General features: G+C 37.7%; 1 long non-coding RNA gene across 1 annotated transcript in view; it reads left to right on the top strand.

Moving 5' to 3' along the window:
• Positions 1-327, top strand: part of LOC120881416 — a 14,077-nt gene extending 13,750 nt beyond the window's left edge. The window contains exon 3 of the long non-coding RNA XR_005725299.1: positions 317-327. This is a non-coding gene — a long non-coding RNA (uncharacterized LOC120881416). The remainder of the gene's footprint in view (positions 1-316) is intronic.
• The last annotated feature ends 13,919 nt before the right edge of the window (positions 328-14,246 follow it).

The following is a 14,246-nucleotide window of genomic DNA, read 5'->3' as shown; positions in this document are numbered from 1 at the left end:
ATGCTCAAAATTCTCCAAGCCAGGCTTCAGCAATACATGAACCGTGAACTTCCTGATGTTCAAGCTGGTTTTAGAAAAGGCAGAGGAACCAGAGATCAAATTGCCAACATCCACTGGATCATGGAAAAAGCAAGAGAGTTCCAGAAAAACATCTATTTCTGCTTTATTAACTATGCCAAAGCCTTGGACTGTGTGGATCACAATAAACTGTGGAAAATTCTGAGAGGAATGGGAATACCAGACCACCTGACCTGTCTCTTGAGAAACCTGTATGCAGGTCAGGAAGCAACAGTTAGAACTGGACATGGAACAACAGACTGGTTCCAAATAGGAAAAGGAGTCCATCAAGGCTGTATATTGTCACCCTGCTTATTTAACTTACATGCAGAGTACATCATGAGAAATGCTGGACTGGAAGAAACACAACCTGGAATCGAGATTGCTGGGAGAAATATCAATAACCTCAGATATGCAGATGACACCATCCTTATGGCAGAAAGTGAAGAGGAACTAAAAAGCCTCTTGATGAAAGTGAAAGAGGAAAGTGAAATAGTTGGCCTAAAGCTCAACATTCAGAAAATGAAGATCATGGCATCCGGTCCCATCACTTCATGGGAAATAGATGTGGAAACAGTGGAAACAGTGTCAGACTTTATTTTTTGGGGCTCCAAAATCAATGCAGATGGTGATTGCAGCCATGAAATTAAAAGATGCTTACTCCTTGGAAGGAAAGCTATGATCAACCTAGATAGCATATTCAAAAGCAGAGACATTACTTTGCCGACTAAGGTCCGTCTAGTCAAGGCTATGGTTTTTCCTATGGTCATGTATGGATGTGAGAGTTGGACTGTAAAGAAGGCTGAGCACTGAAGAATTGATGTTTTTGAACTGTGGTGTTGGAAAAGACTCTTGAGGGTCCCTTGGATTGCAAGGAGATCCAACCAGTCCATTCTGAAGGAGATCAACCCTGGGATTTCATTGGAAGGAATGATGCTAAAGTTGAAGCTCCAGTACTTTGGCCACCTCATGCAAAGACTTGACTCATTGAAAAAGACTTTGATGCTGGGAGGGATTGGGGGCAGGAGAAGAAGGGGACGACAGAAGATGAGATGGCTGGATGGCATCACTGACTGATGGACGCGAATCTGAGTGAACTCTGGGAGTTGGTGATAGACAGGGAGGCCTGGCGTGCTGCGATTCATGGGGTCACAGAGTCGGACACGACTGAGCGACTGAACTGAACTGAACTGAACTGAATTAATCTCAAATGCTTTTGCATAGTAAAGGAAACCATAAACTAAAGGAAAAGACAACTTACAGACCAGGAGAAAATATTTTCAAATGATGTGACTGGTAAGGGATTCAGTCTCCACATTATGGAAACAACTCATGAGTCTTAATATCATCAAAACAAACAGTCCAATAAAAAGGCAGAAGATCTAAATAGCTATTTGTCCAAAGAAGACAAACATATGACTGAGAGAAGCACATGGAAAGATGCTCAACATGGCTAATTATTGTTGTTATTCAGTCACCAAGTTGTGTCTGACTCTTCGTGACCCATGAACTGCAGGACACCATGCCTCTCTGTTCCCCATCATCTCCCTGAGTTTGTCCAAGCTCATGTCCATTGCACTGGTGATGCCATCCAACCATCTCATCTAATCCCTCATCTTTCTATTAGAAAAATGCAAATGAAAACTACAGTTGGATATCACCTCAAAATGGCTATCATCAAAACACACACACACAAATAAAATGTTGGAGAGGGTGTGGAGAGAAGGGAAACCTACTATATTGTTGGTGGGAATGTAAATTGGTACAGCCACTATTGAGAACAGTGTGAAGGTTCCTTAAAATCTAGAAATAGAGCTACCATATGACCCTACAATGCCACTCCTGGGTATATATGTATCCAGAGCAAATCATGGTCTGAAAGGATACATGCACCTCACTCTTCATTGTAGCAGTATTTATAATAGCCTTAACTTAAGTGGAAACATGGAAACAACTTAAAAACATCAATAGAGGAATGGATAAAGAAGATGTGGTACATATATACAATGGAATATTACTCAGCCATTAAAAAGAATGGAATTATGCCATTTGCGGCAACATAGATGGACTTAGATAGAGATTGTCACACTAAGTGAAGTAAGTCAGACAGAGAAAGAGAAATATCATATGATATCCCTATATGTGGAATGTAAAAAGAAATGACATGTCAACTTATTTACAAAACAGAGACAAACTCACAGACCGGGAATGAACTTAAAGTTACTAGAGTGAGGGGTGGGGGGAGAGGGATAGTTAAGGACTTCTGGATCAACATGTACATACTGCTATATTTAAAATGAATACCAAGGACTTACCTGATGGTCCAGCTGTAAAGAATCCTCCTGCCTATGCAGATGACATGGGTTCAATCTCTGGTCTGGAAAGATTCCACATGCCACAGAGCAATTAACCCCATGTGCTACAACTACTGAGTCCATGTCCTAGAGCTGGTGCTATGCAACAAGAGATGCCATCTCAATGAGAAACCCACACATGGCAACTAGTGAGTAGCCCCCACTTGCCACAACTAGAGAAAGCCTGACTGCAGCAAAACAAATACCCAGTGCATTCAAAACATTAAAAAATTATTTAATTTAAAAATATTCTACAAAATGGACAAGCAGCAAGGATCTACTGTATAGTACAGGGAACTCTGCTCAATGATATGTGGCAGCTTGGGTGAGAGGAGAGTTTGAGGAAGAATGGATACATGTATTTTTATGACTGAATCCCTTCACTGTTCATCTGAAACTAACAGTGCATTTTTAATCAGCTGTACTCCAATATAAAAATAAAAAAATTAAAAATTAAAATAAATTAAAATAAAAAAATAAATAAAATAAAATAAATTACTACAGAAAAAAAATCACAGAATTAAAACAATTAATAAATCTAATTGAAGGGTGAAAAAAAATAAAACAAAATAAACCCTGAGACTATGAGCCACCTAGCAGAGCAGTTCTCCTGGCTTCCCTTACTATACTATTCTCTGCTCTCCTTTTCCAATAAAGTGTTTTGCTTTATCAGTAAACATAAATAAATAAATGTGAAAAAAACTAACCATAACACTGTCATGTCTTCTTGAATTTCACAAGACATTTTGTATAATGCACATAATAGTATGTTGATTGTGAATATCAACAATTTTTTAAACAAATTTTGGCACTATTAAATGAATAAGTTAATAGAGTTCTAGCCTTTATCAATAGTATAGTGCAAATGAACTCACAGAGATCAGCACAGGGGCAAAAGCATGAACTCTGAAGTGATACAAATTTGAATCAGACTCTGATACAGGCCCTCCTGTTCACCAGCAATGTAATATTGTACAAATCATTTTTATTAGAGCTTCAGGCTTCTTATCCTTTAAAGAGGCATAATAATATATACATTCAAGGGTTATTCTGAGGCTGAAATGAGATGTGTTGAAAGCTTCTAGGACAAGACTTAGCATACAGCTAAGCATATTTTTCATTTACTGGCTGCTTTCCATATGTTCAGCACTCTTCTAAGCTCTTTTTACAATCAATTCCTATTATTCTCAATAACTTTAAGATGTCTTTATTGTTATTTACTTTACTGTTATTCTTACTTCACAGATTAAAAAGTTAAGGTTTGTAAATGTTAAAAAAAAAAAAAGGATTTCTAAGTGAGCATTTGCACATAGACTGCCTAACTTTGAAACCCAAGCTGTTAATTACTATGCCTTTGGTTTGAACAAATATCTAGAGTATCTAGAGCTGGGATCCATACACTACAGCCCACAGGCAGAAGACCAAATATAGCCCACTCTCTGTTTTTGTATAGCTCATGAGCTAATAATTTTTTTAAACATTTTTAAGAAGTTGAAGGACAATCAAAAGAATACTATTTTGTAATAAGTAAAAAATTACCATTTCAGTGTCCATAAATAAAGTATTATTGCAATAAAGCCACTCACACTCATTTACATTGTCTATGGCTATTTTCATGCTTTAGAATTTGTAGTTGCTCAAACCACCACATAATTGCACTCATCTCACATGCTAGCAAAGTAATGCTAAAAATTCTCCAAGCCAGGTACATGAACCATGAACTTCCACATGTTCAAGCTGGATTTAGAAAAGGCAGAGGAGCCAGAGATCAAATTATCAACATCCTCTGGATCATCAAAAAAGCAAGAGAGTTCCAGAAAAACATCTACTGCTTTATTAACTATGCCAAAGCCTTCGACTGTGTCAAGGGTGTATATTGTCACCCTGTTTATTTAACTTATATGCAAAGAACATCATGAGAAATGCTGGGCTGGAAGAATCACAAGCTGGAATCAAGATTTACATGAGAAATATCAATAACCTCAGATATGCAGATGATACCATCCTTATGGCAGAAAGCAAAGAAGAACTAAAGAACCTCTTGATGAAAGTGAAAGAGGAGAGTGAAAAAGTTGGCTTAAATCTCAACATTCAGAAAACTAAGATCATGGCTGCCAGTCCCATCACTTCATGTGAAATAGATGGAGAAACAGTGGAAACAGTGGCAGACTTTATTTTGGGGGGCTCCAAAATCACTGCAGATGGTGACTTCAGTCATGAAATTAAAAGACGCTTGCTCCTTGGAAGAAGAGCTATAACCAACCTAGACAGCATACTAAAAAGCAGAGACATTAGTTTGCCAACAAAGGTCTGTCTAGTCAAAGCTATGGTTTTTCCAGTAGTCATGTATGGATGTGAGTGTTGGCCTATAAAGAAAGCTGAGCCCTGAAGAATTGATGCTTTTGAATTGTGATGTTGCAAAAGACTCTTGAGAGTCCCTTGGACTGCAAGGAGATCCAGCCAGTCTATCCTAAAGGAAATCAGTCCTGAATATTCATTGGAAGGACTGATGCTGAAGCTGAAACTCTAATACTTTGCCCACCTGACACGAAAAACTGACTCATTTGAAAAGACCTTGATGATGGAAAAGATTGAAGGTGGGAGGAGAAGGGGACAAGAGAGGATGAGATGGTTGGGTGGCATCACCAGCTCTAACGACATGAGTTTGAGCAAGCTTCAGTTTTTGGGGATGGACAGGATAGCCTGGCATGCTGCAGTCCACGGGATCACAAAGAACTGGACATGACTGAGTGACTGAACATAACTGAATCTGTCGGTCACTACTGACTATTTCACTTACCATTTTATGGATATACCACATTTGTATATTCATCAGATGATGGATATATTTTACCCCATTTTTAACTATTATGAATAATGCTACCATGAACATCCAAGAACACATTTTTGCATGAATAGATGTTTTGATTTCTATTAGATTTGTGCCTAAGAGTGGCATTGTTGGGTCATATGGTAGATAACTCTATGTTTAACACTTTGAAGAATCATCAAATTATTTTCCAAAGAAGCTGCATAATTTTATGCTCTCACAAGCAATATATGATTCTTTCAATTTTTCAAAAATACTTGCCAAACCTGTTACACCTGTATTTTAAAATTTTAGCCATCCTAGTGAGTGTACACTATTTTTAAATTTATGTTAATTGGAGGATAATTGCTTTATAACATAGTGATTTTTTTTTTGCCATAGAAAGGGAGAAGACTCAAAATCAATAAAATTAAAAATGAAAAAGAAGTTACAACAGACAACACAGAAATACAAAGAATCATAAGAGACTATTATGAGCAACTATATAGCAACAAAATAAACAACCTGGTGGAAATGAACAAATTCTTAAAAAACTCAGCCATTAAAAAGAATACATTTGAATCAGTTCTAATGAGGTGGATGAAATTGGAGCTGATTATACAGAGTGAAGTAAGCCAAAAGAAAAACACCAATACAGTATACTAACACATATATATTGAATTTAGAAAGATGATAATGATAACCCTGTATGCGAGACAGCAAAAGAGACACAGATGTATAGAATGAACTTTTGGACTCTGTGAGAGGGAGAGGGTGGGATGATTTGGGAGAATGGCATTGAAACATGTATAATATCATATAAGAAATGAATCATCAGTCTAGGTTTGATGCAGGATACAGGATGCTTGGGGCTGGTGCACTGGGATGACCCAGAGAGATGGTATGGGGAGGGAGGTGGGAGGGGGGTTCAGGATTGGGAACACATGTACACCGGTGGCGGATTCATGTCAATGTATGGCAAAACCAATACAGTATTGTAAAGTAAAATAAAGTAAAATAAATAAATAAAAATAAAAGTCATCTTAAAAAAAAGTATCACCTTCCAAAACTGAACCAGGTAGAAATAGAAAATATGAACAGACCAATCACAAGCATGGAAATCAAAACTCTAATCAAAGCTCTTTCAACAATAAAAGCCCAGGACCAGATGGCTTCACAGGTGAATTCTACCAAAACTTTAGAGATGAGCTAATACCTATCCTACTCAAACTCTTCCAGAAAATTGTAGAGGAAGCAAAACTCCCAAACTCACTCTAGGAGGCCACCATCACCCTGCTACCAAAACCAGGAAAAGATGCCACAAAAAAGAGAAAATCACAGACCAATATCACTGATGAACATAGATCTGAAAATCCTCAACAAAATTCTAGCAAACAAAATCCAACAACACATTAAAATGATCATACAACATGACCAAGTGGGCTTTATCCCAGCGATGTAAAGATTCTTCAGTATATGCAAATCAATCAATGTGATACACCATATTAACAAATTGAAGGATAAAAAACATATGATCATCTCAATAGATGCAGAGAAAACTTTTGACAAAATTCAACACCCATTTATGATAAAAAGGTCTCCAGAAAGTACGCATGTAAGGAGTACACCTTAACATAATAAAGGCCATATCCAACCAATACACAGCAAACTTTATCCTCAATGGTGGAAAGCTGAAAGCATTTCCTCTAAAATCAGGAATAAGATAAGGGTGCCCACTCACACCACTGTTATTCAACCTAATTTTGGAAGTCCTAGCCACAGCAATCAGAGAAGGAAATAAATGAAAGAAATCCAGATTGGAAAAGGAGAAATAAAACTGTCCCTGTTTGCAGTGACATGATTCTCTACATAAAAACCCTAAAGATGCCACCAGAAAATTTCTAGAGCTCATCAATGAATATGGTAAAGTCGCAGGATATAAATTAATACACAAAATAAATCCCTTACATTCCTATACACTAATAATGAGAAATCAGAAAAAGAACTTGTGTAAACTATTATTTTATGGTTTCAACTTGTATTTTCCTGATAGTTAATGATTTTGAGCTTGTTTTCATGTGTTTATTGGACATCCATATATCTTTTTTGGAGAAATACCTATTAAAATCCTTTGCCCATTTTAAAATTAGATTATGTATCATTTCATTAATGAGTTATTTTTTTAAAAACTGGATGCAAACCACTTACCAGATATCAAGTTTATCCCATTCAGTTTTTTGATAGTGTGTTTTAAAACATCAATACTTTTAATTTTGATAAAGTATAATTTATTTATTTTGTCTTTTATCACCATGCCTTTGGAGCCATTTCTAAGAAAACATTATCAGAGTTCATGCAAATTAACTCCTAAATTTTAATCTAAGAGGGTTAATAATGTTTTACACAACCCTCTTAGATTAGGGTCTTACATTAAAATAAGGTCTATGATCCATTAATTTTTCTGTTTGTATTATAGCAAAATATGCATGACATAAAGTTAACATTAAAAATTAAGTGTAATTGGCAAATTCCAGGATATAGTGGAGAACAGAGGGGCCTGGCATGCTACAGTCCATGGGATTGCAGAAAGTTGGACAGGACCTTAGCGACTAAAAAATAACAACAATTTAGCAGCACTGACTATATTTTCATTGTTGTGTAGCTATCATCACTACTGGAACATTTTCATCATCCTAAACTGAAACTCTGTGCCAATTAAACATTAATTTCCTATTATCCCTGGCTCCAAATCCCTGCTAACCACTACTCTACTTTCTGTCTTTATGAATTCTGTTATTTTAAATACTTCATATAAGTGGAATCATGCAACATTTGTGTTTTTGTGAGCCGACTTAGCATTACTCAAATTTTATCCATGTTGTAGCAAGTATCAGAATTTACTTCTTCTTTAAGGCTGATTGTGTGTGTGTGTGTGTGTGTGTTTATATTCATAGTAATATTGGCCTGTATTTCTCTTGTCATGTGGTATTCCTATCTGAATTTGGTATCAGGGTAATGTTGGCCTTGTAAAATGAGTTTGGGAGTGTTTTCTCCTCCTTGCTGGAGTCCTTGAATTCCATGGTGCTGGAATGGATTATGAAAACCTCTGATAGCATAGTTAGTTTGGCAATGGTCCCTGCTGGATTCTCTCTTAATCCTGTGTCTCTGGCATTGATTGGGAACCTGAGTCTACAAGAGGCACCCATGGCAGTAGAATCTAGCCACTACTGGAATATGCTGGGGCGCGATTGAAATCTGTTGCTACATGAGCTACCTGATGCCATAGGAGCCAGCTGATGCTGGGGTAAACTGAGAGTGTGTATTCATGATAGTTTGTTAAGAATTTGGTTCCAAGAGAGTCAGCTGGCACCTTGGTGGGTTGGGATCCTGGGACACTGGAGATGCCTAAGTCTGTGGGAGCCAGCAGGTGCCAGAGTACATTGAGGGCTTTGGTTTATGGAAGCATGTGGAAGCGTGGAGACAAGGAAGCTTCCTGGAGAGAAGGAATCACTTGTGGCCACCAGTCACCTGGAACCACTGTAACTGGCCAGTTTCCTGGTAGAAAACTGAGTTCAAAAGGGCCTTCTAATAACCTGGAGCCAAAAAAGCTGCCTGAAGCAATGGATGCTGTCTGGGACTGCTGGACACAGTTCAGTTCAGTTCAGTTGATCAGTTGTGTCCAACTCTTTGAGACCCCATGGACTGCAGCATGCCAGGCCTTCCTGTCCACCACCAACTGCCAGAGTTTAATCAACCTCATGTCCATTGAGTCGGTGATGTGATCCAACCATCTCATCCTCTGTCATCCCTTTCTCCTCCTGCCTTTAATCTTTCCCACCATCAGGGTCTTTTCAAATGACCATCATCAGCTCTTCACATTGGGTGGCCAAAGTATTATAGTTTCAACTTCAAAATCAGTCCACCCAAAGAATATTCAGGACTGATTTCCTTTAGGAAGGACTGGTTGGATCTCCTTGCAGTCCAAGGGATTCTCAAGAGTCTTTTCCAACACCACAGTTCAAGAGCATCAATTCTTCAGGGCTCAGCTTTCTTTATAATCCATCTTTCACATCCATACATGACTACTGGAGAAACCATAGCTTTGACTACATGGACCTTTGTTGGCAAAGTAATGTCTCTGCTTTTTAATATGCTGTCTAGGTTGATCATAACTTTTCTTCCAAGAAGCAAGTGTCTTTTAATTTCATGGCTACAGTCACCACCTGAACTGATTTTGGACCCCCCAAAAATAAAGGCTGCCACTGTTTCCATGGTTTCCCCATCTATTTGCCATGAAGTGATGGGACCAGATTCCATGATCTTAGTTTTCTGAATGTTGAGCTTTAAGCCAACTTTTTCACTCTCCTCTTTCACTTTCATCAAGAGGCGCTTTAGTTCTCTTCACTTTCTGCCATAAGGGTGGTGTCATCTGCATATCTGAGGTTATTGATATTTCTCCCGGCAATCTTGATTCCAGCTTGTGCTTCTTCCAGCCCAGCGTTTCTCATGATGTACTCTGCATATAAGTTAAATAAGCAGGGTGACAATGTACAGCCTTGACATACTCCTTTTCCTGTTTGGAACCAGTCTGTTGTTCCATGTCCAGTTCTAACTGTTGCTTCTTGACCTGCATATAGATTTCTCAGGAGGCAGGTCAGGGAGTCTGGTATTCACATCTCTTGATGAATTTTCCATAGTTTATTGTGATCCAAACAGTCAAAGGTTTGGCATAGTCAATAAAGCAGAAATAGATGTTATTCTGGAACTCTCTTACTTTTTTGATGATCCAGCAGATGTTAGCAATTTGATCTCTGGTTCCTCTGCCTTTTCTAAAATAAGCTTGAACATCTGGAAGTTCACAGTTCACGTATTGTTGAAGCTTGGCTTTGAGAATTTTGAACATTATTTTACTGGCATGTGAAATGAGTGCAATTGTGCGGTAGTTTGAGCATTCTTGGCATTGCCTTTCTTTGGGATTGGAATGAAAACTGACCTTTTCCAGTCCTGTGGCCACTGCTGAGTTTTCCAAATTTGCTGGCATATTGAGTAGCACTTTCACAGCATCATCTTTTAGGATTTGAAATAGCTTAACTGGGATTCTATCACCTCCACTAGCTTTGTTCGTAGTGATACTTTTTAAGGCCCACTTGACTTCACATTCCAGGATGTCTGGCTCTAGATCAGTGATCACACCATCATGATTGAGTTGAGATCTTTTATGTACAGTTCTTCTGTGTATTCTTGCCACCTCTTCTTAATATCTTCTGCTTCTGTCAGGTCCATACCATTTCTATCCTTTATTGAGCCCATGTTTGCATAAAAATGTTCCCTTGGCATCTAAATTTCTTGAAGAGATCTCTAGTCTTTCCCATTCTTTGGTTTTTCTCTATTTCTTTGCATCGATCACTGAGGAAAGCTTTCTTATCTCTTCTTGCTATTCTTTGGAACTCTGCATTCAAATGGGTATATCTTTCCTTTTTTCCTTTGCTTTTGGCTTCTCTTCTTTTCACAGCTATTTGTAAGGCCTCCTCAGAGAGCCGTTTTGCTTTCTTGCCTTTCTTTTTTGGAAGATGGTCTTGCTTCCTGTCTCCTGTACAATGTCATGAACCTCCATCCATAGTTCATCAGGCTCTCTATCAGTTCTAGTCCCTTAAATCTATTTCTTACTTCTACTGTATAATCGTTAGGGATTTGATTTAGATCATAGATGAATGGTCTACTAGTTTTCCCTACTTTCTTCAATTTAAGTCTTAATTTGGCAATAAGGAGTTAATGATCTGAGCCACAGTCAGCTCCAGGTCTTTTTTTTTTTTTTTTTTGCTGACTGTATAGAGCTTCTCCATCTTTGTCTGCAATAGGCACCAGAGTGAGATGGAAGTCTGCATTCATGATAGTCTGATGAGAGCCTGGTGCCAAGGATGGCTTTGGGGGTTGCTGGAGCTGCCTGTGGCCACTGGAGTCAACAGGTACCAAGATGAGTGTGGGCCTGAGTTTGCAGGAGCCTATAGCAAGCTACCTAGAGCTGTGAGAATTGGGTTGGTATTGGAGTGGGTCTTCTCTGGAGTTTGTGGTAAATTTGGGCACTCATTTTACCCTCCTCCCATGCGGAAGGTGTCTCTTTTCACGCTGGGCTGCCTTAGCTTAGGAACCTTGCAATGAGGTAGTATAAATCTATCTTTTTTACCCTTATCAATGTGTTCTTTCTTATTTCTGTGGTTCACCTATGTGCTGTGATTCCCTCACCTAGAATATTTGCTTTGTGAAAGTATTTTCATGCATGGTTAATTATTCAAATTGATGTTGGTGAGGAAGAGGGAAAGGGATAAGTAGCAGATATTCCTATGCCACCATTTTGCTTACATCATTTTCTCAAAGTCTTCTGATTATGTGTTTTCAGGCCTGTTCTTCAATAAGACTAGTTATTCTCCAAGGGCCAGAACCTGTATGTATTCTGGCAAGGTCTAGTTAATTATGATCCAGATAGGATTATTTAACCACTCAGATAGATACCGAATATAGCTTGTGGAATCAGGCTGTTTGTATGAGGATCTCCATGACCTTAGATGATACGTGAATTTGGAGATTTCAGTTGCCTTTGTAGAGGAAAGACCATCAAATACTGATTCTTCATTACTTAGAATATAATATAAATTATATGGACCTGGATTTGGTAGCGATTTCATAGACTTAGTCCTAATTTATATGCATATTACTAGGGCCTAAGACACAGTAGATCCTTAATAAATATTTGTAACACTGAAGTATTATTTTTGAAGGCTATTAATGTGTTTTACCTTTTAACATTTATCATGTATGAGATTCCAGTATTTTGCTAGATATATTCATTTCTCCCATTGTTTGTATATGCAATGTGTATGTGTGTGTGTCTGTAAAGGGAGAAGATTAGTATTATAACAGGAATGCGAAAGTAACTGAAAAATCTGTCCCTCTTCTTCAGTTAACTTACTTCAGGTACCTGTGGTAAGACAAAGATGACAGCTGAAGAAATGTATGTTTTATAGTCTTTTTTTCTTTTCTCAAAATAAGATCTTGGGGTGAGAAACTTGTTAGAGAGTTTAAGAGAAAATCCAAAATTAGAGTTTTACTTCTCTACTCCATTTGGGACTACAGGAGAGACTTCTTTTCAGTGTTCCCTCCATATTAAAATGTACCAGCAACCAAATCTGAATCAAGTTGATGGATGGCATAGTTAGGCAGAGAGAGGACCTGAGTTTAGTGCCCTAGAGTCTCCTTCAGCTCCTGTGCAGTATAGAAGATATTTAGAAGTTCATGCATTCCCCGTAGAAATAATGAGAAAGTAACTGGAGAGTCATCATAATATAGGCTGAGGGCTGCAAAGTGGTGGTAACCTGAGAGTAAGGTTATAGTGATTAAAGAAAAATAAATATTTTCTTTCCAATATGAGTATAATGTCTAAATGTATCAGCACTTACACTTCTTGAAACAGCTTATAAATTAGTAATTCTCTTTCTTATCTGTGTTACCTTAAGCCAGACTGATAGGTCATTTCCATCATGTCATGGTAGCAAGAGGCTGCCCCTGTGACTCCCTTCTCCAACTAGATTTGACTAAAGCAGGTGAATTTGCACTTTAGTACTCTAAGCCTCTGCAGCTCTCCATTCTGACTGCTCAGATCTGCTCAGATTTAGCAGCCCAACTAAGCCATAGAGGCCCAAGCACAATATTTTTTCTAGTCTTATTGATACATAATGAATACATCACTGTATAAGTTTAAGGCATACTGCATGATGACTTAATTTATATATATTGTGAAATGATTATTGCAATAGGCTCAGCTAACATCCATCATTTCAAATAAATATAATAATGAGAAAAGAAAGAAGAAAAAGAAAAAAAAAACTTTCCTGTGTGAGAACACAGGACTTAACTTCTTAAAAACTTTCCCTATGTATTACATAAAAAAGTGTTAATTCTAATCATTGCATTGTACATTATAGTCTTAGTACTTATTTATATTATAACTGGGACTTCCCTGGTAGCTCATGAAGAATTCGCCTGCAATGCAGGAGATGCAAATTCAATCTCTGGGTTGGGAAGATCCCCTGAAGAAGGGAATGGGTACCCACTCCAGTATTCTTGGAGAATTCCATGGACAGAGAAGCTTGGCAAGCCTCATTCCACAGGGACACAGAGTCAGACACAACTGAACAACTAACACACAAACACATCTTAACTGGAAAATTGTACCTTTTGACCACCTTCCTCCAATTCCTCTTTCATCCACCCTCTGCCTTTAGTAACCACATGTCTGATATGTTTTTCTATGAGTTTGGCTTTTTTGTCTCTTTTTTCTTAGACTCCACATGTGAGATCATAAAGTAATATTTGTTTTTCTCTGACTTATTTCACTCAGCATAATGCTTTCTAGATTTATCCATGTTATTGAAATGGTAGGATCTCCTCATTGTTATGGCAAAGTAATATTCCATTGTATAGATAGGTAGGTAGACAGACCCCAGTATCTTTATCTATTCATCTATCAATGGACACTTAGGTTGTTTTCATATCTTGGTCATTGTAATTAATGCTTCTCTGAACATGAGGATGCAGATATCTTTTCAAGTTAGTGTTTTCATTTCCTGTAAATATGGTCCCAGAAGTGGAGCATTCGCCACTGGCTATGATAGGTCCTTTGATCTTTTTTTTCCCCAGTGGCTCATATTCCAATTTAACTTGACAGGTTAAACTTTGCTCTGCAGATAAAAGTAACTCTACCTCTGCATTGATTTAGATAAGGTATGAATTTAAAATCCAACAGAACTCTGGTGTGTGTGTGTGTGTTTATAGCATCTCTGTGCTTCCATCTCTACCCTTAGAACTCAAGATGTCTATAGCTCTTTATTTAGAATTAAAGACAATGAATGGCAGAAATAAGAAACAAAACAGGAGAATTTTCTTTTCATATTTAAATATTTTAGCTATTGGAACTTTAAATATTAAAAGGCCAATTAAAAGTGCATTTGACATAATTTAAAGCCACACTC

This window comes from Oryx dammah, unplaced genomic scaffold, assembly GCF_014754425.2.
Source record: "Oryx dammah isolate SB20612 unplaced genomic scaffold, SCBI_Odam_1.1 HiC_scaffold_23, whole genome shotgun sequence".
NCBI classification, from domain to species: Eukaryota; Metazoa; Chordata; class Mammalia; order Artiodactyla; family Bovidae; genus Oryx; species Oryx dammah.
The sequence above is the reverse complement of the archived record's forward strand: the minus strand, read 5'-3'. Positions and strand labels throughout refer to the sequence as shown.